Source organism: Pan troglodytes, chromosome 16, assembly GCF_028858775.2.
Source record: "Pan troglodytes isolate AG18354 chromosome 16, NHGRI_mPanTro3-v2.0_pri, whole genome shotgun sequence".
Lineage (NCBI taxonomy): Eukaryota > Metazoa > Chordata > Mammalia > Primates > Hominidae > Pan > Pan troglodytes.
The window spans coordinates 73,179,699-73,198,352 of NC_072414.2; the positions used below are offsets into that span (position 1 = coordinate 73,179,699).

The 18,654-nt window shown below is 42.2% G+C and overlaps 1 protein-coding gene across 6 annotated transcripts in view; it reads left to right on the forward strand.

Annotated features, from left to right (window-relative positions):
• IL16 (interleukin 16) overlaps window positions 1-18,654 on the forward strand; it is a 147,112-nt gene that overhangs the window by 30,898 nt on the left and 97,560 nt on the right. For 2 of the 6 annotated variants that reach the window (XM_009429576.5, XM_063793972.1), the window contains exon 1: window positions 1,910-2,177. The gene's annotated coding sequence lies outside the window, so the exon portion shown is untranslated. 6 annotated transcript variants of the gene reach the window in all.

Below are 18,654 nucleotides of genomic sequence, written 5' to 3' on the forward strand. Positions count from 1 at the left end.
TCTTCCTCCCCGTCTCTTCTGGCTTGCAGTGAGCTGGACTATGGAGTGTTGGGCAGGGTGGAGACTCTTTCTGCAGGATGTCCTGAAGGGCAGAGGGGTGATAAAGTTTCCACCTTGAAGCACAAACCACCCCGTATTAGGAAAAATCAGGGCCAAGTCTCAACTACACTTTGGAATAAATTTACCTTCTGAGAGTGAGAAAGAACAGATCTTCGGAAAATAGAGGGAGAGGCGGGAACTGGATTCAGGTGCCGATGACGAGAGAGCTTAGACTTAGTGGAGGAGGGAGGCTGTGGGGCCCTCCCAGGCCTCAGGATCCAAGAAGGGCAAGGCCAGCCCCCATAGCCCTGGGGTGCTGAATTGCTCCTCAGCCTCTCTGCCAGAGCAAGATGGAAGTGGGGCCTGAGTCTGTCCTGGCCCCACCGCACCCAGGCCATTGTGAGAGAGATTGTGGGTGTGAGCTGAGCAGGCGACACTGACAGAGGCGCTCACTCCCTGCAATTTAGAAATTCCTTCACTGCACTCCAGACTCACTCCAGACTCAGCCCTACAATGTCCCCTGTGCCTGCTGACAAAGGCAGCTTTATCCCCAGAGTGCTCCCTCCTCCCATGCTTCCCTTGTGACCGTGGGCCTGTGTTCTCCAGCAGCAGTGGCTAGATCTTTGCAGCCTTGCATGGAATTTCAAGGGCTTCCTACAGGTTGCACCTACACCCTCATTAAAGCCCCCAGGAAGCCCTGAAACATTTGGTGCTGAGCGTTGGGAAACATTTCATTCTTTAGAAGAGAGGTCCATACAAAAACCTCAGCCTAGCATGTACACAGGGCTCACAGAGACTGAGCTTAGGAGAGATGTGTGGGATGCTCTTTGCGGGGCAGATGGATTAAATGCCACCTTATGATTAGATTCTCCAAGGGGCTACGTGGGGGAAAGGCACTCTGGTCTCATGACAGTAATGCCAACAGGACACACACAAAAGTGCCCCATTCTTTTATGCTGCGGTTTTCAACATGCTCTGTATACGTTAGGTCATGGGCTCTCGCACTTGAGCACGCACCAAAATCACCTGGAGGCTTTGTGAAAACAGAGTGCCAGAGGTGCTGCTTCAGGAGGTCTAGGCCAGGGCCTGAGAACTTGCATTTCTAGCAGATGCTGCTGATGCAGCTGGCTTGAGGACTGCTGAGTTACATAAGCTTCTGAGAGCCAGTCTGTTGTTTTTGGGAAAGGGTGGCACAGACAAGAAATGAAATGCTATGGAAAAAGCCTGGGCTTTGGAGACAGGTGGATTTTGACTTGCTAACTTGCTAACTGTGTGACCTTGGGGAAATTCCACGGCACGTAGTAGGTGTTTAATGAATGTTTGTGCAGTGGCTTTGTCTGCAAAGTAGGTGATATATTTACCAGATTGATGGCAGGATTGTATGTGATGACTTTTTTTCCTCTTTTTATTAAATTTTTATATAATTTGAGAGGAGTTCTTGCTATGGTTTGCCCAGGCTGGTCTTGAACCCCCCGGCTCAAGCGATCCTTCTGCCTCAGCCTCCTGAGTAGCTGGGATTATAGGCACGTGCCACAGCTCCCAGCATGTGATGAGGTTTATGGAAAGCTCCTAGCAGCGTGCCAGGCACATTGCAGGCACCGAGTCATGTCTGCTACCTTTCGGCTCTCCTAGTCATTTCTGTGTTGTCCAAAGAAGGCAGGGGCAACTGGGCTGGACCAAGGAACCTCACTGTGGTTCTGTGGCTCTGCACTGGGTTTGCCTCCTGGGTGTTGCCGGCCAGCCCAGCAGATGGTGGACCTTGTTCTGAGGCTGAGCTTCTCAGCACTGGCAGCCCCCCTTTTTGGATCAAGCCTTTTCACGTGGAGCAGTCAGATGGCTCAGATCAGGAGTCTTCGAGCAAATCCATGCCAGGTGGGACACATTTGTCCTGAGTCACCTGTCCAGAGCAGGTGGTGAATATTGTGTCCTACTCACAGCATCTCAACTATCGGAGCCTGGGATCTGACTCAAAGGCCGGCGTCCGTCTGAGAACTGAGCGTCCATTTCTCAATCCTTGCCGGCTCTGACCCAGGCCTGGGCCACAGGCTGTCTGGGAATAAGTGGTGCTGCAATCCCTGCTGGGCAGATGGAGAGAGGAGCAAGGGAGGTGGCAGCCCCGGGGGACTGTGCATAGGGAGGTAGGTGGGCACCAGGTGAGTGAATGTCTGTCAGGCAGCTGCTCTGTCCAGGTGGCCGTTACCGGAGGGAGGAAGCTGGCCTCTCTGACCTGAATGGGGAGGGTCTTGGTTGCTAGGACGTAACTTCATATTTGGAAGTGGTGCTGGGGTCAGGGGCAGGAGCAGAAGCCAGGATTGTGTTGGTAGGAATCTCTGTGTCACCATGTCACAGTCAGGTACAGGAGGAAGCAGCTTCAGAAGGCCAGAGCGGGCAGAGGGATATCGCTTGACCTGGCTCTGCAGCACGGGGAGAATTTGGTCCTGAGATTTCTGACTTTTCAGCCTCGTCTCATCCTTGGCAATGGGGTGTGGAAGGAGGTGGAGGAAAGGAAGGCAGCAGGAGAGAGAAAGGCCACGGGCACCTGATGGGGGCTTCTCTGCTGCCTGGCCAGACTCCTTTTCTCCAAAGTGGGCACAGCGGGTGGGCATCTCTGCAGATTGACCATGGGAAAAGTGTTCACTCTGCTTGCTTTTTGATAAGGGTCCCGTGACTAATTCCTGCATTGGTAGGTCCCAGGATTGGTGGTTTTTTTTGTTTGTTTTTTGTTTGTTTGTTTTTTTCTTTTTTGGTCCATAGCAAGTTTGCTTTCTGTAGCTGGAGAATGAGGTAACAGCACAAGAATAGAGGTTCCCTGGGGAATACAGGGAAGCATCTTCTCCTCCTGCCCTTATCAGGTGAAATCCTCCCACTTCAGGCTGAGCCATACAAAGACGACCCCTTTGTCCCAGGAGGCCAGTTCAAGCTCCCACTGGGTTCCTGGAAGCAGCCTGGGAGCTGCCGTCTCTGTGGCTCCCCTTCCTATTTCTCCAGTTTCCCCCGGAAGGAGAAGACCGTTCAGCCTTTTTCCTCCTCTCTGTTCTCCTTCTTTACCCTGAAGTTAAGTGATGGTCAACATTTACGAGCACAGTAGAAGGCACCTCCCCTGCTGCAGATATGACGTGGGCATGAGCCGTCAGGTGGGTCAGACCCTTGAAGCCTCTACTGTTCATTTATTCAATCCCCAGTGAGTCTTTTAAATAAAACTTAGAACCCCAACCATTTCCTGGCCACTCTTCAAGCCCCAGGCACCACGCTAAAATATTCACATACCTCATTTAATTTAAACCTTACAACAACCTGGAGCTTAGGGAGTATATCCCCAAACCGAGAGGTGAGGAGGCTTGCACAGGACCACTCAGCTAGACATTCCCAGGACCCGAACCCAGCTTGACTCCAAAATCCATGCTCTCACTGGCTTTGTGGCATGCCTCAATAAATACTTGAGTTTCCTCAACACAAAGATGGTCATATATCCATAGGGTTAAAAAAAAATCTCTGTTGGATGCAATTGACTATAGAATTATTATTTTCTAATTGTTTGTATTCATGGGAACCTTTTTAGAATTAAAATCTATCATGAAAACTCATGTATAATCAGTTAAGGCAGAATTATTTTGGCAGAGGCAGACCAGGACCTTGAGACCTGCCCTTTTGTCAACGCCTCCCCCTTTCTGGTTCCCAGCAGTGGCCCAGGGGTATAGGAGTGAGAGGGAGGGAGGTACACTTTGAATTGAAATCTACTGGCCAGGTACAGTGGCTCACGCCTGTAATCCCAGCACTTTGGGAGGCCAAGGTGTGTGGATCACCTGAGGGAGGGAGTTTGAGACCAGCTTGGCTAACATGGTGAAACCCTGTCTCTACTAAAAATACCAAAAATTAGCCAGGCATGGTGGCAATTGCCTGTAATCCCAGCTACTCTGGAGGCTGAGGCAGGAGAATCGCTTGAACCCAGGAGGCGGAGGTTGCAGTGAGCTGAGATCGTGCCACGGCACTCTAGCCTGGGTGACAGAGCCAGACTTCATCTCCCAAAAAAAAAAAAAAAAAAAAAAAAAAGAGAAATCTATTCACCAGTAGGAGAAGGTCCTCATTCCTTAATTGGCCTGAATTGGCTATTCATTTCTCTCCTCTCTGCTCACACTCCAGGCTCCACCGCCCTGAAGAGATTTGCTTTGACCCGAATACAGAAGGGTCTCTTCACCTCAAAATGCTCATTCAGCTTTCAAGCCCTAGCTCATGGGTTAGCTCCTGATGTGGCCATTTGTAAAGTCACTTCAGAAGGGGGCACTTTATTTAAACCTTTCTTATGAAACTTCCCACACTAGGAATATTATCCATTTACACATCAATCTTCTCCAGTAGGCTGTAAAGGACTGTCTTCATCCTTTATATCGTAAGTGCCTGGCATACAACAAATCTCAGAAAATGTTTATTGTATAAATAAATGAACAACATCAACAATAACAGCTTTAACAATAGCAATACAGGTTGAGTATCTTTTATCCAAAACGTTTGGAACTAGAAGTGTTTTGGGTTTCAAATTTTTACAGATTTTGCAATATTTGCATTATATACTCAGCCTCGGTTCAGCATCTCTAATCTGAAAATCCAACATCCAAAATCTCCAATGAGCATGTCCTTTGAGTGTCATGTGGGTGCTTACAAATTTTCAAATTTGGGGGCATTTTGGATGTCAGATTTTTGAATCAGGGAGCTCAACTTGTAATACCTTAAATTTGTATTGTGCAGGCTGGGCACAGTGGCTCACGCCTGTAATCCCAGCAGTTTGAGAGGCCGAGGCGGGCAGATCACTTGAGGTCAGGAGTTCCTGACCAGGCTGGCCAACATGGTGAAACCCTGTTTCTACTAAAAATACAAAAATTAGCCAGGCGTGGCGGCACATGCCTGTAATCCCAGCTACTCAAGAGGCTGAGGCAGGAGAATTGCTTGAACCCGGGAGGCGGAGACTGCAGTGAGCCGAGATCATGCCACTGCACTCCAGCCTGGGTGACAGAGGGAGACTCCATCTCAAAAAAAAAAAAAAAATATATATATATATATATATATATAAAATACATATTTTTTATTGTGCATTTGAATTGGTAATACATTTTCATATATAGGTTACGTTTTGCTATTAAAAAGCAATTCATTGTGAATAGTAATATGCTCATAAACATGGGGAGAAAATAGGCATGGGGCAAAATAAACAAATAGTTCCAAGAACTTGGAGTTGTGGTTAACTAGGAAGGCAGCTTGAAATCAGGAATTTACTTCAAGTTCTTCTTTTGAATTCCTGTTGAAATAAGGACGAATCTATGTCAGTCTTGTAAACTAGACAGTGTTGCTCAGTGTGTGCCAGAAACACTGAGAAGTCTCAGTGGATGTCTCAGGTGGATGTGAAGGACGCTAGGTGGAAGGGCGGAGCCCATCAGGAGGGAGGCGCTGTTCTTGCCACATCTGGAGATGCTGGAGGAGAGGTTTGCTTTGAGTGGGAGCAACTGGTAATGCTGGACGGTGACCCGATGCTGGGATCCAGCGTGGAGATCTCCATCGGTCTTGCCCCTGGCTGAGTCTTGGCATGTGCAGCTGGGATGGAAATGCTCCTCCAGTGGACAGTTACAGCAGCTAGGACATGGCTACCTTGCTCAGCCAATAGGAGGCGGTCACCTACAAACATCCCTTCCAAAGGTTCAAGGCTCCCCTGAGACCTTGGATGCTGGGGAATGGTGCACCTTCCCTGCTGCTCACTGCACCTCTCACCTGGCAAAGAAAAGCCGCAGGAAATCTAAGCCCTTTCTGCAGTCTGGCATCGGCATATGAAAGATTCCAACGAGGAATTTCAGAACCCATCCCAGCTCCCGAATCTGAGTAAGCACAGACCTCTTGAGTAGGGCTGAGCAAATGCGGCAAAATCAATGCACATATGAAAAGATTCAGTGGCCCAAAGAAGGGAGCTAAATGAGGAATCAAAGCAAATACCCCATATGGAACTGCTATAAAAAATCAGAGAAAACCTGAAAGTAGTGGTTTTCAAGCATGACCCACTAGTGGACTGAAAATCAACTTAGTGGGTTGGAACCAACTTCCTTTTTCTAAAACAAAAAAGAATAGCATACATCAGATTGCATCAGGTTCTTAGCAAAATCATATTTTATATTATCTTTTTCATACCAAAGATATTTTATATTATTTTTATTATACCGTAGTAAAGGTATTGTTTCATGAAAGTTTTTAGTTATATATATTTATTTATTTATGTATACATGTAAATCTTATGTGTATGTGATCCATGTACTATGATGTAAAATGTAAATTATTACGGTAAGTCAAGATTTTTTTAATTTTTAAAATTCTTTAAAAATTATTTTTATTTATTTATCTATTTATTTTTTGAAACAGGGTCTCACTCTGTTGCCCAGGCTGGAGTGCAGCGGTGCAATCCCGGCTCACTGCAGCCTTGACTCCATGAGCTCAAGTGATTCTCCCCCTTCAGCCTCCCGAGTAGCTGGGACTACAGGCACACGCCACCACACCTGGATAATTTTTTGTATTTTTATTAGAGATGGGGTTTTGCCATGTTGGCCAGGCTGGTCTCAAACTCTTGAGCTGAGTAATCTGCTCACCTCAACCTCCCAAAGTGCTGGAATTAAAGTCGTGAGCCACCATGCCTAGCCTAGGTCAAGATTTTAAAAGTTTCATAAATAGTCCTGTAGAACACTGGGTGGAGTTTGGAATGGTGAAAATGTGTCAGGAGAGTATTGTAACTGAAATATTCCTGACCTTCTCTTTCAAAAAGATGGCCTTCTTCCCATTATCCAAGGCAAGGATTTCAGGCCTGAGTCAGCCATAAGCTGATCTGTCTTTTTTTCTGTACTTACCTCCTCATAAATGGATTAAGAGAGCCTCGAGCAATGGTGAGGGTTGGAGAAGGTGGACAGGTGGCCCAGTCTTATGCACTTTCCCTCTCTTCCTTCCTTCTCCTCATCCTCCAAGGATGGTTGTAGCCAACTCCAGCCAAAGTGCAGATGCCAGAGAATCCTGCAGCAGTTGCTGAGAACACAGGATACCTGTCACATTTACTGAAGCAGTGGCAGGACAATGCGTCCCCTGCATTGAGCTAGTTGTCAGAAGCAGAAAATAAAAAGTGTGTGTGTGTCTCTGTGTGTGTGTGTGTGTATGTGTGGTGAAAAAGAGAAATATATCTAAAAATAATCTTAAAAGACATGATATGTAATTTCTTACCAAAACTCAAGCCGAAACAATCACATGCACGCACACATGCACGCACACACCCCCATCCACACACACACACACACAAGTAAATGACAGCAGTTGGACCATCAAAATCTGAAAAATTCTTTCAGGCCAAAGACTCCATAATGCTCTATAGCTGTTATTTTGCATTTCTTTGAATCTCCTCTCAGTTCTATTTAGAGATCACGAGATGTCTAATTTAATGGCCCTGCCCTTAGTTCTCCAGGAAGGAGATCTTAGTTGTTCATCCACGAACAACTTTTTGAGCCACTTTCCTACTTCTATTTCTTCCAGTAGGCAGATCATATTTTGGGTTTCTTTGTTTTAATTTTGTGGTTTTTGTTTTTCCCTCTTTTTCTTTTTAGGTTGTAGTTAAGTGGTGTATACAAATTTATTAGCAATTTATTATATTGCCACTTTGTATTTTAATCTTTAATATTAAATTTTGCGTTTGGTAAAAATGCTGTAATTAGTAAAATGTAGAGTAATCAGTTTTTACCCATTCTCTGCTCTTCAATAACAGCTTGTTGAGTATTCTCTCTGATTTATTCTAGCATCAAACACACACACGCGCACACACTGTGCTGCAGCATGTTTTGTTTTCCAATTCTATGTAGCACAAAAAGACTTAACCTCATTCTCCTCCATATCTCAACAGTATTCCATATATCTTGATGATCACTTACAATATAAGGCAAGTAAGCATAGGCAATTCATCAGATTTGAACCAGAGATGGGGTTACTAAGTGAACTATTAGTTCCCCAGAAGAATTAGCCCAAGCAAAGGTGTTGTACAGTATGTAAAATGTCTTTTCCTACTTTATACATTTTATCTGGCCAGAGAACACCTTTAAACATTAAATGCAATCATCCTTAGTCATTCAACAAATATTTACTGAGCAATTGATAGAGGCCATTCGCCAAGCTAGGCCTCATGGATCAACTCGAAATATGACAGACATAGACTCTGCCCTCAGGGAGCTTAGAGTTCAGTAGACATGACCAGTGGTGACACAAGCCACTGGAGTAGCATCAGATGAGTGCTTTGGTAGTGGAAGAACCTGTTCTCAGAGCACAGACAGCTTTAGGGGTCTGTATTGGTATGTGGTTTCATTTTAAAGAAGTGTTATCCTAAAACAGGGTTTGAAGAGTGATGAAAATTTAGCATCATCAAGGACTATAGAAAATTTGGAAGGCATATCTCCTAATGCTATCCCTCCCCCCTCCCCACACCCACAACAGTCCCCAGTGTGTGATGTTCCCCTTCCTGTGTCCATGTGTTCTCATTGTTCAATTCCACCTATGAGTGAGAACATGCAGTGTTTGGTTTTTTGTCCTTGCGATAGTTTGCTGAGAATGATGGTTTCCAGTTTCATCCGTGTCCCTACAAAAGACATGAACTCATCATTTTTTATGGCTGCATAGTATTCCATGGTGTATATATGCCACATTTTCTTAATCCAGTCTATCATTGTTGGACATTTAGGTTGGTTCCAAGTCTTTGCTATTGTGAATAGTGCCCCAATAAACATACGTGTGCATGTGTCTTTATAGCAGCATGATTTATAATCCTTTGGGTATATACCCAGTAATGGGATGGCTGGGTCAAATGGTATTCCTAGTTCTAGATCCCTGAGGAATTGCCACACTGACTTCCACAATGGTTGGACTAGTTTACAGTCCCACCAACAGTGTAAAAGTGTTCCTATTTCTCCACATCCTCTCCAGCACCTGTTGTTTCCTGACTTTTTAATGATCACCATTCTAACTGGTGTGAGATGGTATCTCATTGTGGTTTTGATTTGCATTTCTCTGATGGCCAGTGATGATGAGCATTTTTTCATGTGTCTATTGGCTGCATAAATGTCTTCTTCTGAGAAGTGTCTGTTCATATCCTTTGCCCACTTTTTGATGGGGTTGTTTGTTTTTTTCTTGTAAATTTGTTTGAGTTCATTGTAGATTCTGGATATTAGCCCTTTGTCAGATGAGTAGGTTGCAAAAATTTTCTCCCATTCTGTCAGTTGCCTGTTCACTCTGATGGTAGTTTCTTTTGCTGTGCAGCTCTTTAGTTTAATTAGATCCCATTTGTCAATTTTGTCTTTTGTTGCCATTGCTTTTGGTGTTTTAGACATGAAGTCCTTGCCCATGCCTATGTCCTGAATGGTATTGCCTAGGTTTTCTTCTAGGGTTTTTATGGTTGTAGGTCTAACATTTAAGTCTTTAATCCATCTGGAATTAATTTTTGTCTAAGGTGTAAGGAAGGGATCCAGTTTCAGCTTTCTACATATGGCTAGCCAGTTTTCCCAGCACCATTTATTAAATAGGGAATCCTTTCCCCATTGCTTGTTTTTGTCAGGTTTGTCAAAGATCAGATAGTTGTAGATATGCGGCATTATTTCTGAGGGCTCTGTTCTATTCCATTGGTCTATATCTCTGTTTTGGTACCAGTACCATGCTGTTTTGGTTACTGCAGCCTTGTAGTATAGTTTGAAGTCAGGTAGCGTGATGCCTCCAACTTTGTTCTTTTGGCTTAGGATTGACTTGGCAATGCGGGCTCTTTTTTGGTTCCATATGAACTTTAAAGTAGTTTTTTCCAATTCTGTGAAGAAAGTCATTGGTGGCTTGATGGGGATGACATTGAATCTATAAATTACCTTGGGCAGTATGGCCATTTTCACGATATTGATTCTTCCTACCCATGAGCGTGGAATGTTCTTCCATTTGTTTGTATCCTCTTTTATTTCATTGAGCAGTGGTTTGTAGTTCTCCTTGAAGAGGTCCTTCACATCCCTTGTAAGTTGGATTCCTAGGTATTTTATTCTCTTTGAAGCAATTGTGAATGGGAGTTCACTCATGATTTGGCTCTCTGTTTGTCTGTTATTGGTGTATAAGAATGCTTGTGATTTTTATACATTGATTTTGTATCCTGAGACTTTGCTGAAGTTGCCTATCAGTTTAAGGAGATTTTGGGCTGAGACGATGGGGTTTTCTAGATATACAATCATGTCATCTGCAAACAGGGACAATTTGACTTCCTCTTTTCCTAATTGAATACCCTTTATTTCCTTCTCCTGCCTGATTGCCCTGGCCAGAACTTCCAACACTATGTTGAATAGGAGTGGTGAGAGAGGGCTTCCCTGTCTTGTGCCCGTTTTCAAAGGGAATGCTTCCAGTTTTTGCCCATTCAGTATGATATTGGCTGTGGGTTTGTCATAGATAGCTCTTATTATTTTGAGATACGTCCCATCAATACCTAATTTATTGAGAGTTTTTAGCATGAAGGGTTGTTGAATTTTCTCAAAGGCCTTTTCTGCATCTATTGAGATAATCATGTGGTTTTTATCTTTGGTTCTGTTTATATGCTGGATTACGTTTATTGAATGCTAAATGACGAGTTAATGGGTGCAGCACATCAACATGGCACATGTATACGTATGTAACAAACCTGCACGTTGTGCACATGTACCCTAAAACTTAAAGTATAATAATAACAAAATTTTAAAAAAAAAGAAAAAAAAGAAAATTTGGAAGGCATTGGAAGCAGCCTGCACGAAGTCCTGGAAGCTAGAGAGCGCATGGGACATTCAGGGGACTGAAAAGGTTTAGTGCTATAGTAGAATGGAGTTCAAGATAGGGCAGAGCAACATCCTGGTGGGGTTGGGGGAGCAGACCATGATGATAAAAAAATTGACAGGCCACAAAACAAGACAAACTTTAAGTCTCAGTGGTGGTTGTTAATACGATTTTGAAATAAAGCAAATGATAAAAATAATCTTAGACCGGGCACAGTGGCTCACACTTGTAATCCCAGCACCTTGGGAGGCCAAGGTGGGTGGATCATTTGAGGTCAGGAGTTCAAGACCAGCTGGCCAACCTGGTGAAATCCCATCTGTACTAAAAATACAAAAATTAGCCGGGCATAGTGGCACATGCCTGTAATCCCAGCTACTTGGGAGGCTAAGGCAGGAGAATGGCTTGAATCTGAGAGGCGGAGGTTGCAGTGAGCCGAGATCACGCCATTGCACTCCAGCCTAGACGACAGAGCAAGACTCCATCTCAAAAAAAAAAAATCTTGAGAGATGATATATAATGATCTATGATGTCCCCCAAATAGTCAATCACTCTGAGAGCACCTAGCACCTCACCTCTTGCATAGGGAAGAGGCATCAGATAGTGCCATTCTTGCAATCAATGAAGAGGAAAAATACAGGCTCAAATATTGCTTTGAAAAATTCTTTACATAGCCACCAGTAATATCAAATAAAATGAATGAAACCTATGATTCATTAAGGAGGAAAAGAAAGTGTGAATAAGTTGACTGGAAAACAAGAAAAGGAATAATTAAGGAGCCATAATAAGAAAAACAAAACATGTGAGAAGAAAGATGAATCAATTAAGCTCTGTAGTAAGATTACACATTAAAATAAAAGAGACTCTCAGATTCAGTTTAAAAAAGGGAAACAAAAAAAGCCTAAAGAAACAAACTCTCTCTCCCCAGTCCAATTTTATCCCACTTTCAAGAGACACATTTAAAACTTAATCACATAAAGTTACAAATAAAGGGATAGGAAAATACTGTGCAAATGCAAATTAAAAGAAAGTGAGGTGTCAGTGTTAATTTTGTCAGACAAAATAAAAATTGAGGCAACTATTAAATAGATCAAGAATTACTTTTTTACAAAATGATAAAAAGAACACTCGATGAAGGCATGAAAATCAGAAAACTTTGGGTAAACATAAAGCGTCGAAATATGTAAAACAAAAAAATTGAGATATACTCCAAATATGGTGTTAAGATTTGGAGTACACCACTGTTAAGATTTTTTCAGATTAATTAGACAAAATGTACATAAAGAGCTTGAATTCTATGACTTACAAAATTGAATATGTGCTTACATATATATGCAGTCATGTGTTGCATGGCAATGAAGATCAGTTCTGAGAAATTTCATCGTCGTACAAACGTTACATAGGGTACTTAAACAGACCTGGATGATATAGCCTGCTACACCCCAAGGCTATATGGTATTGCCTACTGCTTCTAGTCTACAAGCCTGTACAGCATGTTATTGTAGGCATTTGTAACACAGTGGTAAGTATTTGTGTATCTGAACATTTGTAAACAAAAGGTACAGTAAAAATATGGTATTTTAATCTTATGGGACCACTATCATATAAGCAGTTCTTTGTTGACCATAATGACTGCATTTTAATATCACATTTGAATATATACATATTTGAAACTCAAAACACAGAATAATCATTCTTTTCAAATGTGCACAGAACACATAAAACACTTAGTCACATCACATACTGGCTAACAGAGTAAACCTCAATGAATTCCAACAAATAAAAATAAGACACATCCTGTGGCACGATGCAATTAAACTGGAATTTTCTAATAAAAAATTGTAAGAAGAGCAACACTAAATCTGGGAAATTTAACTACATGAAATTAACAATAACACCAAAAATCTCCTGAAGAACTGAGTTTAAATTGGGAATCAAAACTGCAATTACAGACCATTCCTAAAATAACATTTAGAATATTGTATTTCACAATTCCTGGGTTGGGGCCAAAAGGATGTTCAGAAGAGAATTTCGGGCTTTAAATAATGATGATGATGATGATGATGATGATGATGACATGGTGGCAATAAAAACCACCCAACAAACCATGCTAAGAAATTTACATCCAGGCCAGGTGTGGTGGCTCATGCCTGTAATCCCAACACTTTGGGAGGCCGAGGCAGGTGGATCACGAGGTCAGGAGATCAAGACCATCCTGGCTAACACGGTGAAACCCCGTCTCTACTAAAAAAACCACAAAAAATTAGCCGGGCGTGGTGGTGGGCGCCTGTGGTCCCAGCTCCCCTGGGGAGGCTGAGGCAGGAGAATGGCGTGAACCTGGGAGGCAGAGCTTGCAGTGAGCTGAGATCATGCCACTGCACTCCAGGCTGGGCGACAGAGCCAGACTCTGTCTCAAAAAAAAACAAAAAAAAAACAAAAAAAAGAAAAGAAAAAAGAAATTTACATCCAATATTTCAATTTATAATCACAGTGTTGCTGTGAGATGGCTAATCATCTGCATCTTACAGATTTTTAAAAAGTGATTCACAAAAAGGCTAAGTAGATTTTTTTAAATTTCAACTTTATTTTAGATACAGTGGGTACATATGCAGATTTGTTACATGGGTATATTACAACTAGATAGTGAGCATAATACCCCATATGTAGTTTTTTTAACCCACGCCCCACCTCCCACCCACCCCCTCTAGTAGTCCATGGTGTCTGTTGTTCCTCTGTTTATGTTACTATGTGGCCAATCTTTAGCTCCTACTTACAAGTGAGAACATGAAGTATTCGGTTTTCTGTTTCTATATTAATTTGCTTAGAATTATGTATGGTCTCTAGCTCCATCCATGTTGCTGCAGAGGACATGATTTCATTCTATTTTATGGCTGCATAGTATTTCATGGTGATACGTACCACATTTTCTTTACTCCACCGTTAATAGGTATCTAGGTTGATTCCATGTCTTTGCTATTGTGAATAGTGCCACAATGAGCATACAAGTGCATGTGGGTTTTTTTTTTTTTTGGTATAATGATCTGTTTTTCTTTGGGTATATATGCAGTAATGGGATTGATGGGTCGAATGATAGCTCTACCTTAAGTTCTTTGAGAAATCTCTGCACTGATTTCCATAGTGGCCAAACTAGTTTACATTCCCATCAACAGTGTATAAGCATTCCCTTTCCTCTGCAACCTCACCAGCATCTGTTGTCTGTTGACTTTTTAATAACTGTCATTCTGACTGGTGTGAGATGATATCTCATGATTTTTATTTGAATTTCTCTAATGATTACTGATGATAAGCATTTTTTCATATATTTCTTGGCTGCTAGTATGTCTTCTTTCAAAAAGTGTCTGTTCATGTCCTTTGCCCATTTTTAATGGGGTTATTTGGTTTTTGCTTGTTGATTTGTTTAAGTTCCTTATAGTTTCTGGATATTAGACCTTTGTCAGATGCACAGGTTGTGAATATTTTCTCTCATTCTGTAGGTTGTCTTTTTACTCTGTTGATAGTTTCTTTTGCTGTACAGAAGCTCGTTAGCTTAATTAGGTGGCATGATCTCAGCTTACTGCAATCTCTGCCTCCCAGGTTCCAGCGATTCTCTTGCCTCAGCCTCCAGAGTAGCTGGGATTACAGGTGCCCACCACCATGCCCAGCTAACTTTTAAAATATTTTTAGTAGAGATGGGGTTTCACCGTGTTGGCTGAGCTAGTTTCGAACTCCTGACCTCAAGTGATCTGCCCACCTTGGCCTCCCAAAGTGCTTGGATTACTGGCGTGAGCCATCACACCTGGTCCATATTTTGGTTTTAAAAATGTTTTTGCAACTCTTATCTCATTGTCTCCTTTTCCCCCAAACCTTGGGAGGAAGGTAGTAGAATATGTTAATGATGCATATTATCAAATATACATATAACAGCAGTATTGCTATTTCTGAAGGGCAATATGGCACAGGGGTTAGGTGTGTGGGCTCATTAATCTGCTGGGGTTGTGGTCTGACTTTCTCAGTTACTAGCTGTGTAATCCCAGACAATCCACTTTACCTCTCTGTGCCTCAGTTTTCTCACCTGTTACATGGAGAAAGTTAAAAATAGTATATATCTCATATGGATATTATAAGGATAACATTATAGGCACTTATATGAGAAAATTCACCTAAAACAGAACAGTGCACATAGTAATTGCTTGATAAATATTATGATGATGATTATTTCTATTTTAGCATGGGGGCACTAATTCTGAGGAATTGAGCACTCAATGAATTCAATCACATTTATTGAGTCCCTTCAATGTTCCAGACAGTGTGCAAGAGTTATGGTTGATGGTGCTCAGAGGATAATGATGGAGACAGGGACAAACCAGATCATTCTTATTTCTGATGTGGCCAAAGTGCAGGCAAAGACATGTCAGGGAAATCATGGGTACACCGAGGAGGGCAGACAGTGTGGGGAGGGGCGTCCTGGGGGAGGTGGCTGTTGAAAGCAGGATATTCCAGGAAACCAGTCTGGATGGTGGTAAGAGGTGGGAATGGGCAGAGGGATATGGGCTCGCAGGGGCTTGCAGGAGCTCACAGGGGCTTGGAAGAATTTGCTGGGGGTGGCAGAAGAGGTGATGAGCACAGTGGAGTCAAGTTTGAGGCAGGGATGAACTGGGACAACAGAGAGGGGCATTGTCCAATTCAGAACCTGAGCTCTCTTGTTCTTTTTTTTAAGGAGCACAGGTGATCCTTAAAGATCCAAGAGTGAATTCTAAGCAAGGGAGGGTTTCAGTTGTCTAAGCAAGTCCTGCAATCAAAGGTTCCAGGTCAGCAAGGCCAAAGGTGACAGCAGGTCCTCATATCCTTTCTGGAGAAGCTCGGAGTACTCAATAGCCCACACCCACTCACTTCTCCCTTCTCACAGGGACACTCTAGTCCATGTCCTGTCTGCCTCCCTCCCTGCCTCCCCTCGCCAGTGGCCCTGCACCCAGGCGTGACTCAGTTGGCCCAGATGAACTCTGCAGGCTCCAGCAATGCCATGGTTACACTGATTTCAAAACAACATCTGGAATTGTCACTTCTTGTTTTTGTTGCAATTGCTTTTGGGGACTTGGCCAAAAATTCTTTGCCAAAGCAGATGTTGACAAGGGTACTTCTTAAGTTTTCCTCTAGGATTTTTATAGTTTGAGATCTTATATTTATGCCTTTAATCCATTTTGAGTTGGTTTTTGTATATGGTGAAAGGTAAGGTTCTGGTTTCATTCTTCAGCATATGGCTAGCCAGTTTATCCAGAAACATTTATTAAATAAGGAGTCCTTTCCCCATTGCTGGTTTTTGCTGGCATTGTTGAAGAGCAGATGGTTGTAGGGGTGCAGTTTTATTTCTGAGTTTTGTATTTCGTTTCATTGGTCTGTGTGTCATTTTCTATACCAGTGCCATGCTGTTTTGGTTACTGTAGCCTTATAGTATAGTGTGAAATTGGGTCATGTGATGTTCTTCTGTTCTTTTTGCTTAGAATTGCCTTGGCTATTTGGGTTCTTTTTTGATTCCATATGAATTTTAGAATAGTTTTTCTAATTCTGTGAAGAAGGACACTGGTAGTTCGATAGGAATAGCATTCAATCTTTAAATTGCTTTGAGCAGTATGGCCATTTAAACAATATTGATTCTTCCAGTCCATGAGCATGGAATATTTTTCCACTTATTTGTTTCATTTCTGATTTCTTTCAGCAGTATTTTGTAGTTCTCCTTGTAGAGATCTTTCACCTTCTTCGTTATTCATTTTCTTTGTGGCTATTACGAGTGAGATTGTGTTCTTGATTTGACACTCAGCCTGGACATTATTGGTGTATAGAAATGCTACTGATTTTTGTACATTGATTTTGTATCCTGAAACCTTGCTAAAGTTGTTTATCAGTTCTAGCAGCCTTTTGTTGGAGTCTAGGGTTTTCTAAGTATAGATTCATATTGACAATGAAGAGAGATAGTTTGACTTCTTCTTTTCCTATTTGTATGCTTTTCATTTTTTTCTTTTGCCTGATTGCTCTGGCTAGAACTTCCAGTACTATGTTGAATAGGAGTGGTGAGAGTGGGCATCCTTGTCTTATTCCAATCCTCAAGGGGAATGGTTCCAGCTTTTTGCCATTCAGTATGATGTTGGCTGTGGGTTTTCATAGATGGCTCTTATTATTTTGAGTTATCTTCCTTAGATGCCTAGTGTGTTGAGAGATTTTTTGGGTTTTTTGTTTGTTTGTTTTCATAGACAGAGTCTCACTCTGTCACCCAGGCTGGAGTGCATTGGTGCAATCATCACGCACTGCAGCCTCGACATTCTGGGCCTGAGTGATCTTCCCACCTCAACCTCCTGAGTAGCTGGGACTATAGGCACATGCCATGCCTGGCTAGTTTTTGTATTTTGAATTCTTTTTTTCTTTCTTTTTTTTTTTTTTTTTTTTTTTTGTGAGACAGAGTTTCACTCTTGTCACCCAGGCTGGAGTGCAGTGGTGCAATCTCTGCTGACTGCAACCTCCACCTCCCAGGTTCAGGCTATTCTCCTGCCTCAGCCTCCCAAGTAGCTGGGATTACAGGCATGCACCACCATGCTCAGCTAATTTTGCAGTTTTTAGTAGAGACAGGGTTTCGCCATGTTGGCCACGCTGGTGTCAAAATCCTGACCTCAGGTGATCCACCCACCTCAGCCTCCCAAAGCACTGGGATTACAAGCATGAGCCACCGCGCTTGGCCTAGTTTTTGTATTTTTAGTAAAAACAAGGTCTCACTATGTTGTCTTGGCTGGCCTTTAACTCCTGGGCTTAAGCAATCTGCCCCTCTTGGCCTCCCAAAGTGCTAGAATTACAGGCATGAGCCACTGCACTTGGCCATGTTTAGGTGTTTTTTATTATTATTATTGTGATTAAGGAATGTTGAATTTTATCAGAAGTTTTTTCTGTGTCCATTGATATGATCATATGGTTTTTGCTTTTAATTGTGTTTATATGGTAAATCACATTTATTGATTTATGTATATTGAACCAATCTTGCATCCTAGGAATAAAGCCTACTTGATCGTGGTGAATTAACATTTTGATATGCTGGATTCAGTTTGTTGAGGATTTTTACATCTATGTTCATTAGGAATATTGGAGTGGAGTTTTCTTACTTCATTGTGTCCCTGCCACATTTTGGTATTAGACTGATTGTGGCTTCATAGGATAAGTTAGGGAGGAGTGCCTCCTCCTCAATTTTTTGGAATAGTTTCGGTAGGATTGATACCAGTTCTTTGTACATCTGGCAGAATTTGGCTGTGAATCCATCTTGTCTAGGGCTTTTTTTTTTTTTTGATTGACAGGTTTCTTATTACTGATTCAATTTCAGTGCTTGATATTGGTCTATTCAGAGTTTCAATATCTTCCTGATTCAATCTTTGGAGATTGTGTGTTTCCAGGAATTTATCTATTTCCTCCAGATTTTCTAATATGTTTGCATAGATTTGTTCACAGTATTCTCTGAAGAATGTTTGTTTGTCTGTGGGATCAGTTATAATACCATCTTTATTTACTTATATATACATCTTATGTGTGTTTATGTGATCTATGTACTATGATATAAAATGTAAATTCTTACTGTAAGTCAAGATTTTTTTTAATTTTTAAAAATTTTTAAAAATTATTTCTATTTATTTATTTTTTGAGACAGGGTCTCACTCTCTTGCCCAGGCTGGAGTGCAGTGGTGCAATCCTGGCTTACTGCAGCCTTGACTCCCTGGGCTCAGGTGATTCTCCCACTTCAGCCTCCCAAGTAACTGGGATTAC